Below are 10,112 nucleotides of genomic sequence, written 5' to 3'. Positions count from 1 at the left end.
AAAACTGTCATTTGTTATTTGCTTCTTCCCCCCCTCCCCCACTTTGTCTTTCTGTTTTTTCCTGTATACTGGGTTTAAGTACTTCTGAATGGAATGGAAGACAAACAGATTTTAAATTTTAGTTTAAAAATTATGGAAATGGGCTGGTTTGCAAGTAGAAGTAGGCTATTTCCAAGCAACTATTTGATTTCAGGATGATATTCTCAGCCTCATCCTTCAGCAGCTTGAGTATTGCTTGTTCCCAAGGGCACTGCTGAAAAGAGGGGACTCAGGTAAAGTCAGTGTGCTCCAACAGAACACCAACACCAGGACACAGCGCTGGACCCATGGTCATCCGGTAAGATCAATTGCTAACCTGGGCAAAGAAACACAGCTGGACATATGAGGTGGGTAAATGAGCAGATAAATAATCGAGCCTTAACTATGTCAGAAATATGCATGCCTGCACTGCAAAGATTATACAGCATGGTTAAATATTAGACCCCAATGCCTTCATTCACAGATGAAGAAACTGGGCTGCAGGGAGCTGAGGAACTTGCTGGAGTTAACACAGTTAGGTCTCTCTACTGGGGCACCCAGTGCACTTGCCCTGAACAATTTCAGGTATACGAGTTTTGCTTCATGTAGAAATTAAAGGGAGCACCCAGTGCACTTGCCCTGAACAATTTCAGGTATATGAGTTTTGCTTCATGTAGAAATTAAAGGGAGCATCTGGCCAAGACACACAAAAGCTGTATGTCAATGCAATCATTTTCAGCTTTGTAAAGAATGTTTAATTTGTTATTACCGATCTTGTCTTATAAAAGTATTTGAGAGAAAAAAAAATATTTGGGAAGACCACAGTGGTGAACAGGACTATGTTTCTAGCCAGACAACCATCATCTTCAGGAGTTCCTCCTGGGAAAGGATTTTAGCAATGCAGGTTATTCTGTGATTTGGCTTAGAATGGCAAACCCTTCTTATAGAATATATACATTCCATGAGTACATACTGACCTGAATCTTGGTAGTCCATATATGAAAACTGCCATGGTCTATAAGAGTGCTCTACTAGAATCTTAAAAGGAATGAGAAGGTAGAACACAGAGCAGCGAATATGTTCTCCAGCTCCGTGTGAAGGCATTTTTAAAGAAATAGGAGAGGCACCTTGTAGTCTTAGCATTTGGGAGGGTGAGGCAGGAGGAGCAAGGCTAGCCTGAGCTACATAGTAAGAGCCTGTCTCAACAAACTAAACAAATAAAAATAATATAGGATAGGAAAATACGTCCTTCTAAAATTTTAAACATGGTGTTAAAGGTTGTGGAGGGGAGCCAGTGAAGTCCAATAGTTAGGAGGAAATCTGTATTTTCTCAAAGTCTTCCTGGGGCTACACAGCTGTATCTCTCAGAATTCTTACATGGAATTTCCAGTATCATTACTTACAGATTATTTTATAGGTGCTGGTTTGTAATTTTTTAGGAAAAAAATAAAGAATTTATACTAATAAAATGTATTATTATATTCTTACCTCTGAAATGATATTTTCTATCATTCAAGTTTCATTGATTTTATATTTTTTTCATAGGGTGAGGTCTTTGTACTGTGAGATACAGGAAAGCTGGGCAATCAAGAGAATTCTAGGTCAGTAAAGCTACGGGGAACACACTTATGGAAATGAGGCTCCTTGGCCAGTGCAGATAACTATGTAGGTTGTGGGAATAATGTGGAGATCGTCATAAGAACTGTCAGGCTCCTCCTGCATCAGATATCTCAAGTGTCTGCAGACAGTGACTTCAAAAGATCCTCTACAGTCGTATGCTGCTGCTCCCATTATTCTCCAAGGAGAGAGAGAGAGAGAGAGAGAGAGAGAGAGAGAGAGAGAGAGAGAGAGAGAGAACTCCTTGCTTCCTTTCAGCATTTGTTTCAAAGAAATGTCCATTTACCCCTGAAGAATCCTGTAACTTCCAGATGTGAACTTGCTCTCAATTCCCAAAGGGAATAAAACAAAGGAACTCACCCCAGTACCAGAATGCCTGGTTCACTTAGCCATCCATGGTGACAGCTAGTGAGGATGTGACTGCTTGGGGCAGTTGCTTTCTGGCTTTAGTGTACATCACAATGATGTGAAATATGAAAGGCCTACTGGGCCCTGGCTTCAGAGCTCCTCACACAGCAGTTTTGATTACTGGACTAAGAGCAAACATTTTAAACAGCTATCAGCTGGTTCTGGTGCTACTGGGACAAGAGCCACATTTTTATTAATTTACTTATTAATTAATTAATTTACATCCCAATATAAGCCCCCTCTCCTCCCAGCCTCCCCCAGCTCCTTTCCATATTTTTTCCTCCCATTCTCCTCTGAGAAGTGGAGGAATCCCCTGGTTATCACCCCATCCTGGCATATCAAGTTACTGCAGAACTAGGTGCATCCTCTCCCATAGGTCAGACAAGGGGGTTCAGTTAGGGGACAATAAGGCAACAGATTCAGAGACAGCCCCTGCTCCAGTTGTTAGGGGACTCACATGAAGACCAAACTGCATACCTGCTACATATATGCAGCTTGGTCCAGCCCATGCTTGCTCTTTGGTTGGCAGTTCAGTCTCTGGGAGGCCCCAAGGGAGCAGATTAGTTAACTCTGTTGATCTTCCTGTGGAGTCTCTGTCCTCTTAAGGTTTCTAAGTCCTTCCCTCAACTCTTCCACAAGGCTTCCCAAGCTCCCTCGGATGTTTGCCTGTGGGTCTCCGCATCTGTTCTGGTTAGCTGCTGGGTGGAGCCTCTCAGAAGACAGGCTCATGTCTGCAAGCATAAGAACATATCATTAATAGTGTCAAGGACTGGTGCTTGCCCCATGGAGTGAGTATCAATGTGGGCCAGTATTGCTTGCCCATTCCCCGTGTTCATCCCCCATCTATGTCCCTGCACATCTAAAGATCTTCACCAAGATCTACATTTTTTTAAATCAGTGGATGGTGGTTGATGAGACCTAGAGAGAACATGATAAAAACCCAAAGCCAGTCTGCCTTGTCCCACAGAGGTCACATAGGGAGGCCCAGGAAGGTACTGCTGCACTGAAGGAAATGGAAAATTACTTTTATCTTTAAAATCTGGCAGTGTTTCAGATTAAAAAAAAATCTCACAGTATGAAATGATGCTCAGAATTGCCAAAAATTTCCATGGCATTAACTGAATTCACATTTTCACAGAAAATAAAGATTATAGTTTGCCAAACCCCTCTAAAAGAGTGGCCCGTGTGTCCTGTTTTCATTCTGTCTGCCCTGGGGACAGCAGGAATGGGTTGAGCTTTTTCCTTTGCCGCTCTCTTCTGATGACTAGTTCTATATTCAGTTCAAGTTTTGCTAAAATGAAAGTAGGAATCAGAGCTATAATAAAAATGATAGACAGAAATGGTGCAGAATAAGCTGAATGACCATAGTAGACAAAAGATCAGTAAGGAAAATTAGCAAAACAGCTGCCTCTCTTGATAAGGGATTATGGCATGTAAACTGCATCACCATCATCAAAAATCTGTTCCTCAAAGCTGTGAAGTTGTAAACCATGGTCCCTAGGAAGATGACATTTGGAGCAGGAATGCTCCTGCCCTTTCTGCTGCTAGATATACCATCCCTGACAGGGAAGCTTTCCATAAGAAAGAGTGCACATCTTACTCCAGAGGGCAGGGAATTGTTAGTGTGTTCCAGACACTAACTTATGGTCCTCAAATTTCAGAGGCAGGTGCAAGCTCAGAAAATGTGTTCATGGCTGACATGTCTTTATTTTTATAATTTTTGTCTGTTTATTTATTTATATGTATGTGTTTGTATGTTGATGCTCTGTGTGTGTGTGTGTGTGTGTGTGTGTGTGTGTGTGTGTGTGTGTGTGTGTGTTCCTATAGAATCAGTGTTGACAGACATCAGTATGAAGAATACCATATAAGCCTCTAGAAAAGCAAAGATCTATTTAGGGAACAAAGAAAGATTTGATTCCATATAGGCTCCACAAATGGTTATTAAGGAGTTGATACAGAGACAAATGGTTGCTGCACTGTGACCCCAATTGCCTACTTTCAAAAAAAACTTGCATTTGAGTTTATCTACTGCTTTACTACTGTCCACCTCAGAAATGGAATCAGATTCCTTGTCATGGCTGAGTCCCAACACACATAATCAAATTACTGAGTAGTGCATCATCTCAAACACAAGACTGAGCCTTGGCATGCCCAGTGTCCATTAGCCATCAAGTGATACTGCATTAATAAACTTAGTGGAGGTATGATATTACACTGCAAATGCATCTGGAGGATCTGTATAATCATTGCAACCTAGCCAACGTGCCAACTTCATCTCTTTTAACCCTAGGTAAACTAAGATATGTATTTACACAGTAAGCCTTTCAAGACCAGCCTAAGTTACCATTTAAGGCACTTGTGAAGTTAGTCTAGGTCTTTAATGTTGTATTTTAAAATAAAAGAAACAGATAAATAGATAATAGAGAAGCAGTGTCCATGTGTGCACACAAACAAATACACATATACCCTAAAAGCACTATTATTTTTGTGTTCTTTATACAAGTTTTACATAAATTTACTTCTGTTTAATCAGTGTGTTTAAAAACCTCTTCTTGTAGTTACATTTATGATAATGTATTTCCTTTCCATTTCTGCATAGTAGAACATGGCGTGTCCCTCTGAGCCTTATTTAAAAATTTTAGTAGAATTTTACATTTCTCTTACATACTCATTTATGTTTGAGGTTATTAATATCTGTTACTATGTAAGCCCATTTTCCATTGCCTTTGCAGAGTACCTAGAGCTGAGTATAGGGAAAAGTGGTTTATCTAGTTCACAGTGGCAGGAACAAGGGCATGGCACCAACATCTCCTCAGCTCTGGTGGAGGCCATTTTGGCTTACATCACAGGCAAATGATACCACAAGCATGTGCAAGAAGGAGAAATCACACTGTAAAAAGGAAGCCAGAGAGACTGGGTGGGAGCCAGTTTTGATCTTTAAAACAACCCTCTCTTAAGAACTAACCAAAGTCCCATAAAGCTACATTAATTCTTTCCCAAGCCAGCAGCCCCCAATGATTTAACAAGTTCCCAGTAGACCCACTCCTTAAAGCTTCCACAGCATCTCTCAGTAACACCACACTGGCTACCAGACTTCCAACACTGAACCCTCAGGGACACAATTATATTCAAACCATAACCATTAGTAGTGGGAGCGTCTTAGCTTCTACTTGTCACAAAGAAGAAACACTGGAGACTTTTGCTTTGCTCTCTCACTTACTTCTCATTGCTTTCTTTCTTTATCTTGGAATTTATCTTATTGGCCAGAACTTAATAGATTGGTGTCAACGGTAACTGTATCTCATTCTTAAAGGCTGTTTTGCTGGGGTTTGTTGTTGTTGTTGTTTCTGTCTTGGGCCTTCTCCTGCTAGGCAAGAGTCTACCCCTCAACTATCTTCCTCACCCACATTTCTTTTTTAAAATTACCAGTTAAGGTCTCTCTTCAAGTTTCCACTCATCTTTAACAACTTCATATTTTCATATTTTTTAAAAATATGGTACTACTTCATAATAAAAAATTAGTTATTTTCTCTTCTTCTTCTCCTTCTCCTTCTCCTTCTCCTTCTCCTTCTCCTTCTCCTTCTCCTTCTCCTTCTCCTTCTCCTTCTCTCTCTCTCTCTCTCTCTCTCTCTCTCTCTCTCTCTCTCTCTCTCTCTCTCTCTCTGTTTTATCTGGGTTGGCCAACTCATTGTGCTCTAAAAGTTTTATTGCACGTACCCCGATGATGTTATCATTAATTTGTTTGTATTTGTCACTGAGAGATAAACAAAGAGATTAGGAAAAGTCTTAAAGTCTGCTTTCTTTTAGAACCCAGGACCACCAGACCAGGAGGAGCACTCCCCTCAGTGGGCTGGGCCCTCCCACATCAATCACTTATTAAGAAAATGCCCTTCAGAGTTGCCTATGGCCTGTTCTTATGAAGGCATTTTATTAATTAAGGTGCCCACCGTTCAGATGACTCTAGCTTGTATCAAACTAATATAAAACTTATGAAGGCATTTTATTAATTAAGGTGCCCACCGTTCAGATGACTCTAGCTTGTATCAAACTAATATAAAACTTGCCAGGACAACCATGAAGCACAAGATATGGGATGATAAGCGTTCTGTCTCCTATCCATGAGAAGGCAGGTATGAGTATATTCTACACAATCCCTCAGTGGCCAGTGGTGGACCAGGTTCCCAGCAGTGACCATGTACCTTAAGTAGCTTTCTTTCCTTCACAAACAGTCTCTTGCTCCTGGTCCTTGGGACTTTTTTTTTTTCCAAAACCAACTTCTTGGTTGAAGGATCTTGTTTCAGGCTTTGGTCTTTGAAGGGAACAGCACGAGAAATGGCACTCTCTTCAGCTTGCTTGCTTTCTGATCTTCTCTACCACCTCTGGTGAACATTAATCATCACAAGTCCACACCGTAGCACCTTAGCATGTAAATCCATCACTTTTTAATGATAACCTTCTACCTTTGATCCTCAAAGGCTTGTGGCTACTCCAAAATGCAAAGTGCATTTACTTTGCTGTAGAGCTCCATAAGTTTTAAGAAATCTAACACTGTTCAAAAGCCCAACTTCAAAGTTGGTTCTAGGACTTCAGATAATCTCTTAGAAGCCTCTGTAGAATGTTTTTAAATGATATACTTCCTATATATAATAAAAGAATTAACAGAATAAAATATTCCCATCTCAAAAACAAACAAACAAACAAAGGGAATTGGGAGCATAGCAATAAAATATACCAAAGCAAGACACAAAGGCAGCAGGCTCTGCCCCTCCAATTCTGCCATCTGCCACATAGGTATCCTCTCTCTAGCTCCATGACTGGCTCCAAGCATCACTCAATGGATGTTCCACAGACTTGGCATCTCCAACATCCTGGGGTCTCCATCGCAACTCAAGCTTCACCTCACAGCTCCACACAGAGGCTTCTCATGGGAACCCAACTCTGACACACATTTATAGCTCACTGGCCTCTCTGGTCCCATAAGCCTTGCATCTCGCATACCATGCTGCCACGTCCTGTCAGGGGCTTGAGGGTTACTTTGACCTCTACCTGCTGCACCAGTTCTGGTGGTCCCTGTGCCCTTTGGTAGCAGAGTCTGGCAAGCTGCTTCTCTGGATGACTATCTCTCAGTGAAGCTCTTGCCTTTCAAATTAATTTGCCAGTTGGAGCCCTCCAAGGGTCGGGTGTTGTCCTCAAAGCTCCTTTCCTGTAATCCCAGGAAAAGCTCTGGCTGGGGTTCCTTTTTCACATTCTAGTTTCTTTACCATTACAGCTTTCCTCAGGCCCACCCTGACTTTTTCTCTTTCCTTTCCTTGACAAACTGCTCAGTTTGCACATTTTTTTTCTGCATTCTCTCACTGTATGTCTAAGAGGGGCAAGCAGCAACTGCCGTGGTAGGATGCCATGCTTCCTGAAAATTCCCTGTGCCAGCACCATAAAGCATTGCTTTTTAATTCTGCCTCTGCCCAATTTTCAGGACACATGGAGAACACAACAAAATTCTTTGCTAAAATTTACACTCCTGGCCCCAGTCCCACTGCTCCAGTCTTACTGCCTACCTTGCTTATCAGCTGTGCTGTCTTCCACACTTCCACAAGAATGGCCAATTGGTTTCTAAATGGTTACAGCATTTTAGAGTTTCTCTAACCCAATTATCCAAACATATCCACATTCCCTTTCCAAGTCAGTTCCAAAGGCTTACAAACCTCATGGCCAGTTTAACTGCAGGAGTGCCCTCACTTCCTCACACTAAGTTTCTGTGTTACTCACTTTTCTCCCTGCTTCAACAAAATACTTGAAAAGGAGTCACATAGGAGAAGAAAGACTTGTTTGGAGTCATGGGTTGAGAGGACAGTTTCCACACGATGGGGAAGGAATGCCAGAGTTCATGGTGGCAGGCTGGGCAGGCTCAGGTGGTTGGTTGGAAGCCTCACACCTTGGTGGACCAGGAAGCAGAAATAGAGTAACAGTTACAATCTTCTTGCTTTCTTCTTCCCTGTTTTATTCAGTCCAGGACCCCAGCTTATAGACAAGTGCATCTCACACTCAGGGCCAGTCTTCCTCCTCTTAAAATTCCCTAAAAACATAACGAGACAACAGATGATCAAACAAAAATCTTTCGTAGAGGCCTCTTTCCAGGATGAAAGCTACTTTACTCAAGTTGACATCGAAGAAGAACAATATGCTATCCTGTTTTATGGATGCATGTTCCTAGGCTGCTAACCCAAGGGAGATGTCTTATGTTTATCAGTGTCACAGCATTTTCCCAAAATAAACTCGCAACCCTGATCAGCCACCACACTTTGATCCGCATCCTTTGGCACCTTCACTCCAGGCTCTTGAAGGAGGATTGAGGTTATTTGCACTAAATTCTCATTTGGACATTAATGAAGTCCTCAGTTCTTTACTCATTTATCTTAGCTCACTCTGTGCTTCCAAAGTCAGCTCTCTTTTGCCAAAAGCATATATAATTTTTGTGGCATATAAATAGTTTCAAAAAATACATGAGAAATTTTCTGAAATAGATTTCTCCTCGTGTTTAAAAAATCAGTTTAGCTATAAAAATATCCTGAATATGAATGCATTTTCTTCCAAACTTTCAAAATCTAACCTTATTGTTTAACCTTAATTAGTATTGCTATTGAAAACTCTAATGCTTGATTTTTATTTTTACAATGTGCATTAATTTTTACAAATATTTTACATCTATCTATCTATCTATCTATCTATCTATCTATCTATCTATCTATCTATCCCACCACATGAACCACCACCATCACCACCACCACCTCCATCACTACTGCCACCACCATGGTGTGTGTATGCACATGTGCGTGTGCATGTGCGTGTGTGTGTGTGTGTGTGTGTGTGTGTGTGTGTGTACAGATGTACTTTCTCCTGCAGGTTTAAGTGGAAAGCATAAGATGATACTGGAAAGTCTTTTATCTGAATGAACTCGAAGTTCATGATTTTAGCTAGACTGACCACCCCCCCCACCCCCAGCATTGGGGTTTCAACTTGTATAGCTGTACATGGCTTTCACATGGGTTCTGGGGATCTGAACTCAGGTCTTAATGCTTGCATTGCAAGCACTTTACCCACTAAGCCATCTCCCAAGACTAAAAAATGTTAAAATGGTTCTCTGTGCTGTTTTAAATCCTAGTAGACTAACTTATTTTATACATGTTAAAATTCCTCTATCGTCGGAAAGAATTTAAGTTTTAACAAAACTTGTTTGCTTATTTGCTTTCATCATGGAACAATTGTCATTTCCCATTGTGTTTCCAAAGTTATTACTGGTTGCAAGTTGTTCTGCTCACATGGCAGCCAATTCGGTAAGAATTCCAGGTACCAGAGCAAGGAAAGTGACATCATCTGAGAAGCTATGGACAGGAAATGTGACAGACTAGCATGCAAGCTCTAGGGTTCTGGGAGTGGTTTGTAATGGAAAGGCTGTTCAAGAAAATGGGAGGAAAACAATGCAAATAAAACCAGGAAATTATATTTTAATTTTATGCCACAGGTACCATGAGGTCTGGCTGTCTTCAATTGATATTCTCCAGACTGTCTGGGTTACTGGAACTAGTTTCTGGTTACAATAGTTGTACATCTTGGACTATACACCAACAGACACCTACTTCCTTTCTACAAAAACTCATATTGTTAAAAGAAATTAAGTTGTGAATACTGTGTTCCCCGATATCACTGGTGAGGTATGAAATCTCGGCAAACCTCTAGGGCTAACAAACCTTTGGAACATGGAATTCTGCTTCAAGAACCCTTTGCTCTGTTTTATCTTACACAGTAGGCTTCAAGAAGCACACTATGCAAAAGACTGCTTGTCTAGGAAAGGAATGAACCTTACAGACTTGTGAGAAGATTAAATGAGAGGCTGCCTGTCAACACAGACCATGTAGGTTAACATGGATTTAGCTATCATTGGACAAATTGAATTTGTTCCAATACCATTACAGTTGAATAATTAATTAATGAAAAAGTGATCATAAAATAACACAGTATTTACTAGGAATTATTTTAAAACTTTTATGCCAAATTAAAAATCTAAATATTAT

The sequence above is a fragment of the Arvicanthis niloticus genome, chromosome 3 (genome assembly GCF_011762505.2).
Source record: "Arvicanthis niloticus isolate mArvNil1 chromosome 3, mArvNil1.pat.X, whole genome shotgun sequence".
NCBI classification, from domain to species: Eukaryota; Metazoa; Chordata; class Mammalia; order Rodentia; family Muridae; genus Arvicanthis; species Arvicanthis niloticus.
This window is presented reverse-complemented; position numbering follows the sequence as displayed.